Source organism: Podarcis vaucheri (genome assembly GCF_965113315.1).
Source record: "Podarcis vaucheri genome assembly, chromosome: 8".
Classification (NCBI taxonomy): Eukaryota; Metazoa; Chordata; class Lepidosauria; order Squamata; family Lacertidae; genus Podarcis; species Podarcis vaucheri.
The window spans coordinates 48,222,344-48,241,442 of NC_138766.1; the positions used below are offsets into that span (position 1 = coordinate 48,222,344).

At 39.9% G+C, this 19,099-nt stretch overlaps 1 protein-coding gene across 13 annotated transcripts in view; it reads left to right on the plus strand.

Annotated features, from left to right (window-relative positions):
- Positions 1 to 19,099, plus strand: part of GREB1L (GREB1 like retinoic acid receptor coactivator) — a 163,473-nt gene that overhangs the window by 57,438 nt on the left and 86,936 nt on the right. The gene's annotated exons all lie outside the window — the stretch shown is intronic.

A 19,099-nucleotide genomic window follows, 5' to 3' on the forward strand; every position in this document is an offset into this window, starting at 1 on the left:
GGGTTCCTTTACCTTTACCTTTTACTAGCATGATCATGCTGCGCTTGATTTTCTCCACCTCTCAACTTCGATAGGCAAGCACTAAATGCCATGTGAGTAGGTTCAATTTGGTATGCCCTTAAATGCATCTGAAGTACATTGGCTTGACCAACTTGTCTGAAAGCTTCAGATACAAATTTTGTCCTGTGAAGAATAAAACTATACCTTAAAATTATTTCAGTTTTTCTTTTCTATCTTATCCATCAACAACTAATTATATTGATTAAAAAAGTCTAGTTTCTAGTCCTGTTTTTGGGCTTAGACACAGAAACATAGTAACTGAATGAGCAGACATACAGATCCCCCACTTTCTGTCTAGATGTCTAAAGGTAGAAGGTGATTACATCATTACTGTAACAACTGCTTCTTTTTTCTGTTGCTCCTCTTTCTCTGCCCCAGATTCTAGACCCTGTTTCCATAACAAACATAAATCTGGAACCTGGGATGTAGAGGAAATGCACTTGTTTTCGGCCCACATCTGGAGCCAGAAACAGAGCTAGAGCTGAAGCAGAAAGAGCTGGAGATTAACAGCTCCCTTTGGAGCTCACTAACCCAGTGAAGGTCCAGAGGAGACTAAGGCTATGTACACATTACTGTTTACTCTGGCTTGAGTGAGCTCCCACCAACTGGCATTTGAAGTCATGCACACATGACATTATCCGCAATCCATATCTATCCTGTAGAATCTTGTTCGATACATTTCCCCTCTAAACCAGCTGTGTTATCCCATTTGAGAACAGAAGGCGAAGTTAAGCTGAAGTGTAGACATTTCAGACAGCCATAGCACATGCGCAGCTGACAGCTTCATTGAATTGGGGTTTGAGGGTTGCAGGGGCAGGAAAACAAACACATAATACAGATTGGGTGAAGATATCCCCCACTGTGTCTACAGCAATGTAAAAATGAGTATTGAGCCGTAGGACCGGGGGTGGGATGGGATGACCTCACTGTGTCTTAGCCTCAGAGCCTCCTTTATATGGTCCTCTCCTAGATTGCTGGCTCAGGATGCAGTCAAGCGGGATTTTTGTGCAATGCAGGAAGAGGATATGGAGTTTCCACCTACAAGATCTAAGTGAACCTTTCTTCCATATCTCAAGTTTGCTGGACACAAGGAAGGGTCTCTTCCACAGAAGTGCCCTGGTGTGTATTTTATATCTTTGAGATATAAAATCTGCTTGTTTCTTTTTAGGCACCAGGTTAAGATGCTGTTGTTTTTAAGTGAGCTGCTGCCCTGAGTGGTAGCTGAAAGTTCTGGCTCTTTTATTCTTATTCCAGTTTATTGCTGCTGTTTTGTTCTCAGGTGCCGCTGTTTTTATTGACTACTGTTGTTGGCTAGTGTGCCATTTTATGTGTCCGCTATGTGCTTTTATATTCATATTGTGAACCACCAGGATTGCCTGTCATGGACAGAAAGCTGAGATGTGTGAATAAACATTCCCTGATCAGTGTCGCATATAAACCAACTCTTAGTTTAGCTTGCTTGTGTACGGAGGTGTCTCAACAGGGCCGGTCCTTCCATAAGGCAAACTGGGGCAATTGCCTCATGTGGCAGGGGCTGAGCCCCAGAAAATTAGTGCTCCCCAAGACCCACATTTCCTTCCTCAAAGCTGCAGTTGCTGTGGATTCTGTGCAGGGCTGTTGCTATCTCAGAATTATTTAGGCAGAGGGATTGTGTGCTATGCAGAAGTTTATTTGTATGTGCTTTAAAGCAAACAAAAACCATTTGAATATGAGAAATAAAAAAGTAGGTGGAAAGTTATTTCCTGTTCTCTTTAAAATGTTATTTTGGACTTTAGCTGCTGCTGCTGCTACAATTTGTTCTTGTCGGTGTATGGTATGTGTTGTATTCCTTGCATCATGCAGTACTGTACACCACTCCGAGCACCGAGGCTGAAAAGCAGCTAAGAAATGTATTAATAAGCAAACAGTAAATAAAAACCTGCTATTTTAATAAATCTTGGCCTGAATATCAGTGGTGTCACTGAATAAAGGGCCGTCATCTTAAAAATGGGCTAGAGTTTTAATGCATATGTATCTTTGAAAAACCATTTGTGGCTGCTTCCTACAGGGAGAATGGTGATTGACTGTGATCTGCTGGCTACATTCTGAATTCATGGAGAACAAGTTACTGAACACACTACCGTTTCCCAAGCAAATACAGAGAGAATGCTGGCATGGGCAAGGTTGTGTTGACCTTACCTAGAGGTCTGTCCACTGACTGACATGTTTCAAAGGTTAAACTAACTGTGGTAGAAATGTAGTCAGTCGCACACTGGCATTTTTCCAAACCACACTGCAGCGTGCAATATCCAGGACTGCTCTCTTTGGCAGGGGCCTCCTGCCATTGCCTTCCTGCTTTCTACTTTTTCACTTTAAAAAATGGGTGTCAGTTGTACCAGGGACAAATTGAGCAGAAAAAGAGAGAAGAGGGACCAAAGGACACACAAATAGCATTTTTAAAATCTCCCTCCCCTTTCAATTTTATTATTATTATTTTATTGCACTATCCCCTTGCCCCCCAATTTTTGTGTGTGCTGCCAGTGAAAGACTTTGGCATAAGGGGCCCCGCCCCAAGCAGCTACATCTGGATTCATTGACTGGGAAACCCTGTGGTTCTCCCAGAACTTTTAGTACTGAAGTGGCTCAGGAAGAGAACATGAGAGTTGGATTTGCAACAGCCTGGGATTTCCCATTGTGTGGTGGGGTTCATGTTCTCCATTGGGGCGCCTATAAGCAGTGGTGTGTGTTTTCAGGAATGTTGAATTAAGAAAAAAATGATGAGATTGTGACCCGATTTAGCACATTTATTAAGCTTATGTTCAGTCAACGAAAGCTAAAAAAAGAAGAGGTACACTATTATTATTATTATTATTATTATTATTATTATTATTATTAAAAAAATACATTTCAAGGTTTATCTTATCGTGAAGAGTACTTGAATGAAAATATTTATTTGGGGGGGGGGAGGAAGCACCAAAAAAGCAAACATAATGGGGTTTAAATACTCTATTTATGTTTCAACAAGTTCAAAGCTTCATGGGGGAAACATTTTTATCAGAACACTTGTATATATATTCAGGCCTTACAACTTGATAGCATAAGTTTGCCTTGCATTGTTTACATTTTAAAGCAGAAAAAAATGAAGATATTGATAACTGTATATGTCTTCATTTTAGTGCAGGTGTGTAGCTTTTTTGAGGTAGTGCCTGAAAAAATTAAATGCTGCTTTGGGTAGTTTTCAATTTGGCTGGAGTTACGTTAATAATTAATTGTATAGAATGGTGCCTGCAAGCTTTCTGGGAAGGGAAGGGTTAACAATGTGCTGCTCTTATATTTGTTCTGAGGCACTTTTTGTGCAATGTGCCCTTTCTCCATCATGCTGCAGGTGTGCTGTTACTGACTGCAAAGTTAGTAAGAAGGCTATAGTCCATGATGGAGATAGAGTTTGAACAGTTTTGGTGTCCATTGAGTTAAGAGGGAGAGAATGTTCACTCTTTTGCTAGTGTAGTAATGATTTTTGTTTTATTATTTGTTTTATTATTTGCTGAATTTGTATTTCTTCTGAAGGAGCAGGTGCTTGGCTTGACTTCTTTGTTACTAGAAGTCCAAGTGTCCTCTGTGGCTAGGAATGCCAGGAGTGTCATTGGTCACCTGAGTTGGTGAGGCTCATTTGACAACAGCAAAAACTGAACCTTTACTGTCATTGGCCCAGTCCTGTGGAATAGATTCAGGCAGGTGCCTTCTGTGCCAACTTTTAAATGCCTGCTGGAAACTTTTCTATTCCAACAGGTCTACGCAGGCAAGTATGAGTACATCCTTCCACAATAGTTAATTGATGCCTATTTTAAACCTATTGCGGTTTTCATGGCATTTTTGTATTTTATTGCATTTTATTATATTGCTTTACGTTTTGTTTTACTTATTTAAAAATATTGATATATTTTAATGATACATTATATAAACATACAAACAAACCAGTCATGTGTAAAATTGTGTTTTATTGTAACTTCCAGGAGCTGATACCTTTTGAACAGGATACCTAAGGAGCACTTAGGGCTTTTTAGCTCCAATGGTGCAATTAAAATATTAATGTGTGTCAAAGCAGGCATGTTAGGTCATGTTTACACAAACTGATGGTTGAGAAGCACTGTGAGCCACAGGAAGGCAGCAGCAGCAGCAGCAGCAGCAATTGGCTCTGGAGGCAGCTGTTTCATAAATCAAGCCTGAGGCAACCGGGATAGGATAGCACTTGGCTGCACCCACTTATTCCGTTGATATAGACCTTTGGCAGTTCCTGAGTGCCAGCTCTCTCCTGAGCACTGCCTGCTTTACTGTGTCCACAGCTAAGGCCAGAGCCAGCTGTGCAAGTCTAGAGAGTTGGTAAACACTGGATGGTTATAGAAAGCATAACAGTTGGCTGCTGTTGTCCAAACCTGAGATTGTGGTTAAAGATCTTACATTCTTAAGCAAGATCTGAAACCATAGGATGAACCTTGGGTTACAGAGCAGAGGACTGACCTGCTGGGAGCCTGAAGGCCCTGACCTGCATCTCTCCACCTGGCTTGCGGTGGGGCCTCACAGGCTCCATAAAGGGCTGCTGCTGCTGCTGCTGCTGCTGCTGCTGCTGGACAGAGAGGGCTCCGTTTTTGTTTTTTAAATTGCTTTTATTTTTTATCTATGTCATTTTAAATTGTGATTGATCTTAATGCTGTATTAGTTTTAGATTTTATGATTTATGTGGAAATTGTTTTCCATTTGGTTGTGTACTTTTTGACGTGTTTTAGTTATTGCTTATGACTTTTGTTATGTTGGTAATTATGTAAATCCTATAATGTTGTAAGCTGCCTTGAGCATTGTTTTAAATATGGAAAGGCGGTATACAAATAAAATGATGATGGTGAAAAATGATGATGATCTGGTTCGGACAAGATGCTTAGGCAAACCTTGGTTTAGCTGCCATGCATAAAGAACCAGGGAGGCGCAAAGTGGGTAAGAGCTCCTATCTGAGGAAATGGCCCCTTTACACAGGCCCAGTAAGCCATACTTTAGCTTACCATGATGTGTTTACCACGGAATGCAACAATTTTACAACAAAATAATGTCAAAGCCATTTGCTGTCTGAGAGGAGAATGAATTGTTTTGAACCTTATTGATGCTTCAGTAGCTTTAACAAGGCACTAAGGTACCTGGACTAAGCAATAGCAGCTTCTTAGAGGCCACATTAGATCAGGCTACAGCAAGAGCTTTCCAAACTGTCTGTTGTGACATGTTAGTGTGTCGGCTGCAGTGTGTAGATGTGTTGGACAAATGCTCCCCACACTCTTCCTGGGGCTGGAAAGGGTTAGGTTAACTTCTGGTTTGCTAGTAAAGCTGAATTACTGTGTCGCTAAATGATGCAAAACTGAATTACTGTATCGTGAAATGTTGCATGTCCAAAAAGTGTGTCACCAACTTGAAAAGTTTGACTTTGAATTGAAGGAAGTTTCTCTTCCTTGCTTTAGATATGGAATACACTATTTTTTCTTCACTACCTGCCCTCCTCCCGCCACCAGCCCAGCAAAAATGGCACTCTCAACACAGTGGGTGGTTCTGCAGTTAAGGTTGATATTACTTTTGGAACAATTGCTTCCAAGCTGAGGTGAACGCCAGCAAACATTGCCAGCAAACATCTGAAAGGGAAGGTTGCTGGTGCTAACAGCATAAACAATTATATTGTCTTGGCTTCCATTTCTGCCCCACAACCAGTTGCATCTCTGAATATTAGGACAGCTTGTATTTCATATTGTAAGGACAGACAGGATGTGGGTTGGATATATAGTATGGGTATATAGATGCAAAATATTTATGCTTGTCTATTTTTATCCCGCAAATTAAATTAGAAGCAGATCCAGCTTCGTCTAAGGATGTTAGCAGTTGAGTTCAGCTGTTGTAGTCCTATATATTGATTTTGGTTTAGCTATTTAGAAAAATCCAATTCTATATTAAGAAATATTGAACTAACTTTTTAAGAAAAAGATTTCTATATGCTTAAAATAAGCCACTTGGGTTGCAATCCTATATCAATTTACCTAAGAATAGACATCATTGAACTGATTGGTACTTAGACAAGGAATAACACAAGAGATCCAGGAAGCTGCCTTTATACTGAATCAGACCCCTGGTTCATCTAGCTAAGTATTATCTGCAGAAGGCTCTATGCTGATTGCCAATAACCTTATCTGGAGATATCAGGGATTTTCCTTGGACTTTAATGTAGGGCCGGCTCACACATGAGGCAAGATGAGGCACCTGTCTCGGGTGGCAGGATTCATAGGGGCAGCAGAGCTGTTCTCTGAGGAATGCATTGCCTGCTGCTGCTGCTGCTGCTGCTGCTGCTGCTGCTGCTGCCACCGCCGCCGCCTTTACAGCAGCCTTTCAGCGAATAGGAGGCATTGCTGGTCTCTTCCCACCCTTGTTCCCCGTGTAGATCTTTAGTTCTACCTTGTTCCTGATATAGATGTTCACTCACACCATTTTCCCTGGAAGGGGGATGTCATTTTATGTTTCACCTTGGGCACCAAACTGTCTTTGACTGGCCCTGCTTGCATGCCAAGCATGTGTTCTACCATTGAGTTATGGCTGCTTCCTCAAGTTACTTCTTTAGGAACACACTGTTAGAGTTTAATTGCTTTTAATTAGTTTAACAGGAATAGGTGATTTATGTCCTTCTGGCAATTTTTAAAAGCCCAAAACAAAATCTATCTCAAGTTTCCCTGAAATGAAAAATTATACATTCTATTGCAAATATTGCTGACATCTAAAATATTAATTTCTAATGTGAGTTAATTTGCCAAAATCTTGCAAGATCTCTCGCGCTGCATGACCTCTCACAAGATTTGAGCAAGATAGCTCTGGAAATTGGTGCCAACGCTGCTTCTGGCAGCAGAAGCAGAAGGGCAGGTGGGCCTTGTGGGCCTTGTGGGCCTTGTGGGCTTCCACCACCAGAGGCAGCTGCTTCACCCCACTTCCACTTCATGCATAGGTTGGCCCTGATTGCTACATAAATTATTACTACACCCTAAGGCAGTGTTTTCCAACCTGTGTGTCGTGATCCACAAATGAGTTGCAAAGCCTGTTCAAGTGGGTCATTGGCTTTATAAGTTAACCCAAAATAATTATAACTTTTAGTCCTTAACTGGTATGGTGAATACCTCTGAGAACTTTCATTGGCATGCTATAATGATTGTTAAAGGTAAAGGTAAAGGGACCCCTGACCATTAGGTCCAGTTGTGGCCGACTCTTGGGTTGCGGCACTCATCTCGCTTTATTAGCCGTGGGAGCCGGCATACAGCTTCTGGGTCATGTGGCCAGCATGACTAAGCCACTTCTGGTGAACCAGAGCAGCGCACGGAAATGCCGTTTACCTTCCTGCCAGATTGGTACCTATTTATCTACTTGCACTTTGACGTGCTTTTGAACTGCTAGGTTGGCAGGAGCAGAGACTGAACAACGGGAGCTCACCCTGCTGCGGGGATTCGAACCGCCGACCTTCTGATTGGCAAGTTCTAGGCTCTGTGGTTTAACCCACAGCACCACCCACATCCCTTGTTAGGAGAGCCCTATTCTCACAGAGCTACAATTCCCAGAGTTCCCTGGGAAGAGAGGTTGTTAAACCCCTTTGGGAATTGTAGCTCTGTGAGGGGAAATAGGGCTCTCCTAACAACTCTACGAACCTTTCACAAACTACACACTTGTGTCTCCATGCGTTTTTACAATATGTTTTATAATATATTTTATCGCTTGTTAAGCAATATTCTGAAAACAGACAGTTGGTGTTCTTGCATTCCCATAAGCAAAACGGTGAAGAGGTCCACATGAATAGTGGTCTGGAGCACATTTTTGCCATTAAAATGTATGAAACTGATGGCAGCCAAAGACCTAAGGTCTGTATTTCTAGCGACAATAACTCTTATGCGTCACACCACAACAAGCCATTTTGGTTATGTCTAAAAGGCTGGGAGCCACTGTACTGGAAGAAGCAAAGATCACCAGTGTTGAAGCAGTGATTCTTCAACATCAACTTCGTTGGACTGGTCATGTTGTGCGGATGCATGATCGTCTTCCAAAGCAACTACTCTATTTCAGACTTAAAAATGGAAAGTGTAATGCTGGTGGTCAACAAAAGAGGTTTAAAGACTGTCTCAAGGCAAATCTATAGATATATAAAAAGTAGTATAAACACTGACAACTGGGAAACACTGGCCTGCGAGCGCTCCAGTTGGAGAACAGCCTTTACCAAAGGTGTCATGGGCTTTGAAGACACTTAAACTCAGGACGCAAGCGAGAAACGTGGTAAGAGGAAGGCACGCTTGGCAAATCCACACCATGATAAACTTCTGTCTGGAAACTAATGTCCCCACTGTGGAAGGATGTGTGGATCCAGAACTGGCCTCCACAGTCACTTACAGACTCATTGTTAAAACCGTGTTTATGGAAGACAATCTTACTCAGCTACGAGTGATCACCAAAGAAGAAGAAGGCTTGGTTAAGCATGCTTGATTTCTATAGGAGTCAAACATAAATGCCCCATGAATGGTAGAAGGATAATTTGCTTATATAACAAAAACCAGTGTTATTAACTTATACTGTAAGATAGCAAAAGGTTTATTTGTGAGACTTGTAAATCACCTCATTCTGGAACTGCACAGTTGAGTGTCAGACAGTAAATTGCAATGAGCTGGACAGCAAATCTTAAAACCATTACAGGTCTTTAAATTGTCACAAAGTTTAAAAGGGAAAGGGACCAAATTGCCTGGTAAATTGGATGCAGTAAAGAAAGTGTTACCTCCAGTAATGTCTCATGAGTCTTGGTGTCATCACAGTTTCATTGCTTCTAATGCTGCACAGTAAATGTGCGCTGGGTTAATGAAGATCATTTCTTGATGTGTCAGAATGACCCCTTTGTTCCCAATTTTATTCTTTTGTTGCCAGCACCTAATCTGTTTTTGTATTATCAGATTCAGGGATCTCACAATGCTAATTCTAGCAATGGTATTTATCTGGAATGTTGCCTTTTGTTTACTAGTTTTACCAGGCCCCCAGTGCTTTTCTTTGGTCATCTGGTATCTCCCACTAATGTGATTTGCGCTCCTGGGCTCTGCAGGTTGTCATGAGCTTTTATTAGGGAATTAGACCAGGGCCTGCCACCCTAGTCGCTGGTGAATCTGCAGGATAGCTTTTTGTGTGTTTTCTTTTCTTTGCCACATTTTGAAAAACATGAACTTAAACGCTGTGTGTTCCTTCTCATTGTGTTTGATTCTCAACTCTTTAGAATTTATTAGCCAAAAGGCATACCTCTAAAATTGAGGAAATTTCCACAGCACCACAGTTTATTAGGACCCTTGTCAGGCTGTGGCTTTCTGAAATAAGGGACATTGGTTGTGAAATGTGGTCTTTTTAAAAGAAGGTGAATGTAGCAATCCAGTTTGAAAATAATCTTGAGAATAATCAGCCATTCAAAGCACTTTTACAGCAAGATGGATAAAACGAATCATTTTACTCTTTTATTGATGCCGGTTTGGTGTTTTTAGCCGTGGAAAACTTTGAATTTGACTGCAATCCTGTGTACTAAGGAGTAAGAACACTGAGCACACTGGGAATTACTTTTGTCTAACGCAAAACTGATACAAACTGTGTTTACTTGAAAGCAAATTCTGTTGAAATCAGCGGGTCTTACTTCCAGGTTAAGGTGGTTCAAGAGTTGGGGGGGGTTAATTACAGCAAAGTGGTGGCTTCAGTGAAAATAAACGTTAAGGTTTGCTGTTGCTTGTTTTAATTCTCATATTGGAAAGAATGTAACTTTGATATTCACTGTATTTCCTGGGCATCATCATTAATCACTAGAGCTAGATTTTGGTCAAACCACAGTGCTTTGCTTTGAAAACCACTCAAAAGAATTCAGTTATAGGATATATCTGATAATATGGGTAAGACATATAAATAGAGTTGTTGTGCCCTGACAGTTGTTTAAGAAGATGCCTGCGGTGCATAAAATTTCCATTTCCCTTGAAATTGTATGTGCATCTTAGCAAAAATTTGAAATGCATTCTGTGCATTGCCTAGTATAGGGCATGTTGTTAGTTTAAGTGACTTTGTATGTACTAAAAATCTGATTCATTCTACGATATAATCAGTGCTTTTTTCTTAAAGAAATGTTTAGGGATACTCTCATTTTCCTACTCATATTGAAATACTGCCCCTCAATGAAGCCAAACTTAGATTCACAAAATGTTTAGGGGTATGCATACCCCTGCGTCCCCCCAGAAGAAGAAAAAAGCACTGGGGGTCACGAAGAGTCGGACTAAACGACTAAACAAGAACAACATAATATGTAGGACATGGAAAGAACCTGTTCTTACGTATATAAAAGGTTACACAGTTTTAATTCTATGGGTTTCCAGTGCTTAATTAGGAACATTCTGGTTTACAAATAGCTCTTAATTGTAGATTAGATTTAAAGAGACAAATTGTGCAAGACTCTAGTCTGGAACTTTTCTTTGAAACAAAATGGGTTATATACAAAGACTGTTCTCTCTCTCTCTCTCTCTCTCTCTCTCTCTCTCTCTCTCTCTCTTTTTTCTTTTCCGAAGTTGGCAGACTTTACAGCTCTGACCAGAGGCCAAAAGGAAGATAAATGACACCAAACCCTCTTGTATTTTTGCAGTGTTTTAAACCCTGGGGTTTAGCTGAAGGGACTTAAGGAGTTTTTGAAGTGCAAATAGGTTGGTGAGGGAAAAGCCCTTTCAGAGTTTCATTTTGATGGATTTTTTTCCTGGGTGGATTTTTTGGCACTGACTGTGATCTGGAAAGCTACAGGGTGTTTTTATTTTGTTTTTGATCAATCATGCAATAAGAACTTGCCATGGGGTGTACTTTTTCTGCATTCATATTGATCCTATTGTGTTTAAAAGTAGTTAATTTAATGGGCTGTTGTTGGGTGTGTGGTGTTTTTTTTTTTAAAAAAAAAACCACCGAATAAGACATCGGTCAATGGAAGTTGTCATTTCAAGGTCATGTTCCAGTTCTGGCAACTTTTTTTTTTTTAATAAAAGGTTCCTGTAGAATAAAGAAATGAGTTTGGATCAGCCTGCTGATTGTGCCTTCTTTGGCTGTGGGGATAATTAATCAATATCCATGTTTTGAATATATGTTGAGAAGCTGTTGCAAATGCAATAAAATACTATGAACACCAGAAATAGGGTTAGGGTTAGGGTTACAGTGGGCACCAAAGAAATGGGAAACTTTAATCAGGACAAAACTAACTTTAAGCCGAGTTGTTTGTAAGAATAGCATAGTAAAATATTACGCCATTGTTGCCCTTATAACAAAATAGATACTAACATCTTTCTTTTTTTAAAAAAGATACCCATGTTAATTGTAGACTTCTGTGATATTGAGGAAAAGGCCCTTGCGGATAGAGTAGTACATAATTTAACCTTCAAAGGTGCACCCTGAACTATGTGCAAGAAACGGCTGACCCATTCTCTTCAATGTCAATGATTACTAAGTCCTATATAGTCTGCAGAGTATTCCTTGATATCAAAGGAAATGAGGAAGTCTCAGCTTTCCATAGAGCATCATGTGCACACCAAAGTCCCCCAGGAGGAATGAACAAATCTGTTCCTTTTCAGTTCTCATTTTTCAGTCTTAAATTTTGCAACAAGGTGGAATTTATTTGTTTTTTAAAAATCATCATGAAAATCCATCAACATTTTAGTACAAATTTATCCATACACATGTGCCAAAATCTGCACATTTTATATGCAGTTTTGACTAATATGCATTTTTAAAAGCGGTAAGTTAATGTATGTTGTTTTCACTAACATACACATTTGTATGCACACTTCACCCTGGACGTTGCTTTTTGTACACATTACATGGCTGGAAAGCTGCATTGCAAAGTTCAGAGAAATGTGAATTTCCAAGACTGGCTGTGATTCAGTTCAAATATTCTTTCAAACAGTGTGAAATGTGAACTGAATCAAATTTCTTCTCCCCTCCCTCTGCAGAGATAGTAGTGTATGACTTAACTGGAAAGCAATGGTAGTTTATAATGTAACTGCCAATAAACTAAAATGCAAATAACATAATTTATGTTTTGAAGAATTCTGTGCACACTAACAAGGCACATAGGGGAAGCTACTTCCATACAAATGTGCATAGGATTATGTTGTACAGTGTATGATTTTTAATCTGTTTTAAAATATTAAACCACCATAGCTGGTCAAAGTTTTTTTTTTGGGGGGGGGTGTTTTCATTTCAGAACCTCTCCTGTTTCAAAGAGTGTCTAATTTAATATTTGTTGCCTGGGAAATTTAATTTAAAGGCTTCTCATTTGCCTGGAGAAACTAATTTAGCCTGGGTCTCTTGCTACTAATACTGAGTGTTTACTATGCCTCTGTTGTCATGAAACAACCCTAAAGTTTTCGACCTATGTTGGATCATGATAATACATAAAAGGTGGACTTTTTAGACCAAGAAGTACTAATCTGCTGTGATTACTTTCAGAAGGAAGCTGAACCAGTCTCTCTACTTACCCATATAATTACTGGCAAACTTCAGCTTCATCCTAATCACATTTACTAGGGGGGAAATCTCATTGAACCTCAATACTTACTTCTGAGTAAAGTTGCTCTTCATGACAGTCTAATCTGAGCATGTCAGTAACTGGCCAGTGACCACTTAGCTTCTACAATTTCTCTGGATTAATCTAAAATGTTTGCATGTTTGCACTCTGTCAACCAAAGGCTACCTTGCTTATTTTAAGGGAACAAGTTTTTCTACCTCTTCTTTTGAAGGATGCCATGCTATGTCTGCATGGGAAGCAGGCCTACAAAGGGCTATATAGCACATAATTGGACATAATTTGCTAATCCCTCTGTTGATGCAAATATAAGGGGAGGGGAACTCATTCAAAATACTTAGTGATAGTGATATTTAACTCCCTAGTATTGCTTGAAGCTTTGATTGAAGCAGGGGCACCCGGGAATATGTTCTTTTCCTGTCTTTCTTGGGAATGTCTGTAGAATCATTCATTCACTTAATAAAAGTTATATGCCACTTGATTGTAAAAGCGAAACAAAACCTTCAATGTATTTTACAAAAATAATTTTAAAAATCTGTTCAGAAAATTAAAACCAGCAATAAACTAAAAAACATCAGAATTCTAGATATCTGTGTAGGCTTGTCTAAAAAAGAATGGATTTGGAACCAGGATCTGATGACGCCTTCCCAGTGGCGAAGCTGCATGCTCCGGCACCGGGGGTGGAGAACAGATGGGGGCATGGCATGCTGCTCCGTGGGGCGTGGCATGCATCCCGGGTGTGTGCCACGTCGCCCATGGGGGGCGGGGTGTGCATCCCGGGGGTGTGGGGCGTGCATCCTGGGGGTATGGTGCCTGGTGCAGTGGGGGGTGCACAGTGCATGTCTGGGAGGGCCCGGCCACGATGGCACCCCCCCTCCCCAATGGTGCTGGGGTGTTGTGCTCCCCCTGCCCCCCTTCCAGTGCCCCTTCCTGATATCAATAGGCAGGGAATTGCAAAGTGTAGTTGCTGCTAGGCTAAAAGATGGAATACGGAGATCGTGTCTTGCATGTCTTTCTTTGCTTATTTAGTCCTTACCTGGTTGGTCCAATTCCTTAGTGTTCAGTGTTCAATTACTCCATTAATGTAGTTGTATATGTTACTGATATATGCTTCCTTGGGTTTTTTTTTGCTGATAATATTTTCTCTCTCTTTCGGAAAGTTTAATAAAAAATCATTTAAAAATTACAGTGTTTCATAATACCCTCCACTCCTACTTTACTTTGCATTTTCCTTAAGTTGCAGGTGTTTTTGATCCCCAAAACATTTATGAATGTGTAATTTGCTGTTATACTTGTTCTTTATAAGGCTTGGAATGAAAGAAATCTTTAAACTTAGTGGCTGCATTGAGATGTAAAATTAGCATCAAGTGTGCCTCAGATTCATGCAAGCCACCCTTCCCTCTTCAGGGTGCAAGGAGGAGACTGGAAGTTTCTGTTTCTCTTTTAGATTAACCACAGTTTATCATATCATCTGGACCCTAAACTATGGTTAATCTTAACTATAGTTTGTTGAGACAAGACAGCTTCATAACTTATACTTTGAAGTTGGCCTACTTCAACACACTGCATTTTGTTGAGCTCTGGATGTTATGATAAACTACATGTAGCTACTCTACGTTGGGGGGGGGGAGAGCTTCCAAACTCCCTCATAGGAGCATTGGCAGGGGAGGAAGAGTAAACAAGCCTATGGTTTAGCTTTATGTCTGAACAAGGTCAATACAGTGGTGCCTCGCAAGACGGAAATAATTTGTTCCGCAAGTCTTTTCGTCTTGCGATGTTTTTCATCTTGCGAAGCACGATCCGTCGCAACTGCGCCTCTTCAAGCGGCTTTAAAAAAAAATGCAAGACGTTTTTGTCTTGCGAAGCAAGCCCATAGGGAAATTCGTCTAGCGAAGCAACGCAAAACTGAAAAACCCTTTCGTCTAGCGAGTTTTTCGTCTTGCAAGGCATTCGTCTTGCGGGGCACCACTGTATTTGACCATGTGTTTAGGGCTCTTACTTTGTTTTCTGTTTGGAACTCATTAGGGACTTAACTGATGCATATGGTGCCAAATGGTATGTTGGAATCGCACAAATGTATAATTCATTAAAAATGTTGGACCAATTGATCCATTCCTTTCAACAATACTGTTTTCCCCTTGTTTCCTCATCATAATCAATATTGATTTTTCCCCCCTTTGTTGTTTTGAGGAGTAAGTAACCCTGTTATCTAGCAAAGGTTGTTCTGCATTTATAATTTGACTGGGAGGAAATAAAATTGACCCTTTCCCTAGAAAGAAATGAGTACTTGCAGTCCATAGTTTTCTCTTAGTAGAGAGGAATGACTGTTTTCATATGTGGCGTCTCATTAGTTTGTTGCTGGGAGATCTTAATATGACCTTCCTTTGTTAGAGAAGTGATTTATAGCTATTCACAGCATCCTTTTCTTTCTTTTATCTTTCTTTTTTACATCCCAAGCTACACATTGTGTAATGACTAATTGCACTTATGAGCAAATGTTTAAAGACTAGAGAGAATGTACATGGTATGATTATGTTCTGGGTCTGCTGTTGTCTCTTTAATTTCAAACAAACAAACATCTGCTCTAAAATGTATACAAGAACAAAATCTCTTCAAAGTCAGCTGAACCGTACTTCAGATGTATTTAACAGTTCTAGCTCTTAAATAAATTTTATTTTCAAGGTTTTTTTTACTATTAATCTCCATACTTTGTGTGCATATTAGTAAATACACATCATTCTCCATTACTTCTTGCATTGAAACAAAGTGATTACCTGAAAATGTGTATTTGGGTTCCTATTGAGGTTGTCCTCTGTTTTAAAGTGCAATTCACAGAGTGGATGAATTGCATGGATCTCAGCCTTTTTCTTATAAATTGTACAACATAAGTGTATGAAAAATGCAAAGTTCGAAAGTGTCATTCAAATTATTACTAAATTGTTTTCTCTGTACAACTGCTTTTCTTGTTTCACTTCTGAGAGGTTTACGATGTGGCAACCATCAGAAGAACGCAGTGTTAAGGTTGCTGTTGTATTTCTCCCTTGAGTTCTTAGAGGTGATGTTATCTTTTGTTCATGCAGCAGTATGGTCATTTCTAAGAGCATCTGTCACTTGAGGATGTATAAGATGGATGAGTCTCAAGTGGACTGCTAGTTGAAGCAAATGGTGAAAATAAGAAAAGACAAAGGGGCTGGAGGCTTTCAGAGCAGGCAGGCAACAAGGAAGCACAGTTAGGAAGGAAGGCAGTACCAAAACAAAGCACCAAGGTGGATCATATGTTGTCATCAAGACTTTTTAGTAGGTGTAAGAATCAGAGCTGGTCATCAAAATCATGGTAAAAAACAATCTCATCAGCTTTTTTATTTGTATTTTGCCATCAGCAGGAGAGTCAGAACTGTGATTGTCTCTCTGTATAGGAAAATAGACTCTTTATTCTATAGCACTGAAACAGCATGGTATTTTTTAATGTTGTGTTTTGTGCATGTGTGATATGCATTAGGCCATACTCTTCAAGCCCTTTCCAAAAAAAGAAGGAAAGAAAGAGCCTAGACAACTCTACTTCGTGGTTCAAAGTGTTGCCTGATTTTCTTCCTTCTTCGAGAAAAAAGCGATAGGGTTTTGTTAGTTGCTTAGTTTAATAGGAAGTTTTGCCTGATTATATCATTAGCACTCGTGCTTTCAGAAGAAAGAAAGCGTTTAAATTGTAAACATTTGGAATTGCTCCCCGTTGTTTCAATTCAAAAGCTACCTCCGTGATTTCTTAGTGAAGCTTAATTGTGTTTGATATGTCTTACGGAATGAAAATGATTTTTTTTTTATTTTTTAAACTGCTGGTGCTGAAGCTGTCTCATAAGAGCAGATGAGAGTGCTCTTCTACTTTTGACAAGCTTTTGGAGGTGTCAAAACTGTTGGCTTGAATAAACGACTCTGTCAAATTGCTTGCTGTGTTGTGGGGTGGGGGAAGCAGGGGTAGAAAAGGCAAAGAAATTAAGATGATTAGAAGCTTTAAAGCTTCACAAATGGTAGAGTAGCTCCCTTCTCAATGGATGTAAATAATAGATGAAAGACTGAGAATGACAACAAAGGATCAGGGTGCTTAAGAGAATGTGTGCAGCTTGAATAGAGGTCTGTGGCCCAGGGCCAAAGGTCTTAGCTTTGAGTGTAATTAGAAGAAAATACAAAGATGTCATTACTAGCAGGTGAAATGTTCAGCACGTGGCCCCAAAAATAGTGATTTCTGCCCTGAAGGAACTGTATTGTGGACTTCAAAAATAGTAAATAATAATAAGTAAAGTCTTTGCAGGGTTCTGCAGTTGGTCAAAAAACCAAACTTCGATGTCCGTCTCGTGTTTGCAGTAGTTTTAAAAGTTGGCAGTGTGGAAAGTTGGTGCACCTTAGAAAGAGAAAGAGAGAGAGAGCAAGAGAGAGAGTGCGAGCACTGAAAATGGGGCAAATAAAGAGTTTAGTGTGACTGACTTGATCCCAGGCTCTTTTGTGTGATAGTGGCAGACCTGTCTCCTACTCTACTGGGAAACTAGAGTCTTAAATTATTCTTAGCACCATACTTTTTGGGAAGCTGTGGAAAGCAGTCAAAGTCTCTGTTTTTACAGTATTCTGCCTCCAGTTCCTCAGCACTATACTATTGGCATGATTTTTAAATTGTGTGCTGCTTGAAAATCAAGCTGTTCTGCTTATAGGACACAGTCCACCCAAAAATAATAATTATAGAAAACCTACCCAATAAGATATAATTAATGGAACTACATCTCAAGGTCATGTTCCATTGTCAGCAACTAGGTTGAAAGACAAAAGGAAATGTGTTTGGACTCCTGGAGACAGCTGTACGTTGCTCGATTAGATAATAAATAGTGTTTGTGGGAGGGTGTTATTGGTTGGTGTTCGTTTTATTATGTATTTGGTATTCTCGTTTTGTATTTTTATGTTGTGAAACACCCTGTGATCTTTGGATGAAGGGTAGTATACTACTACTACTACTACTACTAATAATAATAATAATAATAATGTTCCCAATATGCCATGCTTCATGGAAAGCAGGGGGAAATTACATGACCACATGGTGATGGTGACTTTAAAAATGGATTGTTTAATGGCTTGAACCATGCAGTCTGGGCACACTTTTACGTTGAGTTTTCCCACACTTCTGCAACCACTCAGAAATCTTGGCAAAGCTTAGCAGAGAGTGTAGCTGATTTCTACAGACAATTGTTTTTCCATGTGGTTAAAACCATCCACGCAGGGAGTTTCTATGTTACCACATGATAGATGGTTATGTGGTATCCACTCCCAAGGATTTAATCAGAATCATTTTAATGCAAGTATGCTTACGCTTGTGTCGGCAGTCTATGAATGCAGATTAGTGATGGACTTCTATTTTTTTCTTTCATTACTGAGTTTTCATCCAACCTTTTTTCCAAGAACCACAAGGAGTAGCATTGACTCACCTCCTTTCCATTTCATTCTCTCAATAACACTGTGAGGTTGATTAGACAGAGAAAGAGTGACTGGTTGAAGGTCACCCAATGAGCTTCATAGCTGAGTGGGGATTTGAACTCTGGTCTCCCAGGTCCTGACACTTTAACCCCTACACCACACTGGCTTTTCCAAAGCAAGTTTCACTCTGTGGCACACTTCTTAGAACTTGTCATTGGTATTCAGCATTTGATTTCCAGGTTCTAGTATTCTCTCTTAAATGAAAAGCTTCTCTTACGCAGAGTTTCTATCATGGCATGCGAAAACAGTACAACAGGGGCATCAGTATGACAGCTGTATACAGGTCTTGAATGTTGTGTTTTTTGGCATTGTTTAAATTAGTGGTTGCCTTTTTATCACAAAGAACAATATTCTTTCTGTAAAACTATGGGAGAGCATTGATGTCACACTAAGGTCACTTAGCAGTATACTAGTTGCCCTAGAGAAGCCTCAGGAAGCCGCCTCTATGGTTCTTGCTCTGGTTCCATAACAGATTGTTGCTGTAGTTCCAGTCCTTTCTGTTGCTCAACAAGCTTCTGGTATTACAACTGTGGTGCTGTATTTGATATCGTGCAACCTTAATTTTTGCCCTCATGCTAGCGCAACAGCCCTTGCACTGGTGGACAGAGGGAGCCGAATCTGGGCCTATGCTCCCAAAATTCGGGTATTTTTATGAAGGGGAAATGTTGCCTGACAAATCTTTTGAGCGTACTAAAGTTAAAATATTTATAAAATTTCACTCTGCTCTTAATCATCCTAATATGCATATAATATGCACATTAACTCAGGCATCTTCTAGTGGCACAGAACTTTAGTTCTATGAGTAAAACTAGGTGGTTTTATTTCAAGTTACAGATTTTACTGTAGCAAATGGAATTATAATGACAAATGTGTATTAGAAAGCAAACTGACTCCTCAAATATTAAAACTGTTCTCCTGCTCATCAGT